Source organism: Penaeus monodon, chromosome 27 (genome assembly GCF_015228065.2).
Source record: "Penaeus monodon isolate SGIC_2016 chromosome 27, NSTDA_Pmon_1, whole genome shotgun sequence".
Classification (NCBI taxonomy): domain Eukaryota; kingdom Metazoa; phylum Arthropoda; class Malacostraca; order Decapoda; family Penaeidae; genus Penaeus; species Penaeus monodon.
This window is the reverse complement of record NC_051412.1, coordinates 35,683,445-35,684,369: the sequence shown is the minus strand read 5'-3', so window position 1 is coordinate 35,684,369 and position 925 is coordinate 35,683,445.

Here is a 925-nt window from a genome sequence, read left to right as displayed (position 1 = left end):
GGGGGGGGGTAAAAGAGAGAATGTCTCTTTTAACTCCCCCCCCACCCCTCTCTCTCTTTGTTGAAAATATTTTTCATGTCAAAAACGCTAGAGATATATTTGTCCATCCAGCTTCTTGATTTATATTGCAATAGTGAAAGGTTTCAAAGTATCTTTTTCTACTTAAAAAACTATCATAGCTCCGTGACAGACAAAAGTTTTCATGATTATATATATATATTTTTTGTGTGTGTTTACTGTCTTGCCTGATTGTCACAGTCCTTATTCATAACTAGCAAGTGTTAGAGATTCCTTGTTCATAATTTTTCAGTTTGTGTCAATAAACTGAATTCAAACAGTATCAGACACTTTAGGCGACAAGAATCCACATTCTTTATTTCGTCTGCCCTCCATTCCTGACTCGCTAATAACACTTACACAACCATAATTCGGTAACTGATATCGCTATCGCTGGCGCCACGCTGTCTGGCGCCGCTCGCTGCCGCGTGGGGCGGGGGAAACAGGCCCTCGTCTGTAGCTGCGGCCGGTCATTTTTCTCTTTTCTCGTGTGTGTGTGTGCATCTCTCGTTCAATTTTCATCTTATTATTGTTGGAAATGTTAGAGATTTAGATTTGAACACCAAACAGTTTCCTTCTCTGAGAAAACAAATGAAAGTAACATGATAAACCCTCATGCAATAATAACAAAAACAGATAGAAAAGACTTGAATGCTTTTCAATTCGATGCGGAAATTGTGGGTCGCCGATGCTAACGAACTTGGTCTGTTAGCATTTTACGAGATTACTTTCGTGTGGTCGTTTCAGCCCGCGGAAACCCAGGCAGCGGTGACGAAGGCCCCGGTGATCGAGAGGGGCCTACAGAAGGAAAATCATAGAAGCAGTGCCTGTCAGGAATCTAAAGATATTCAAACAGACACCAACCTAT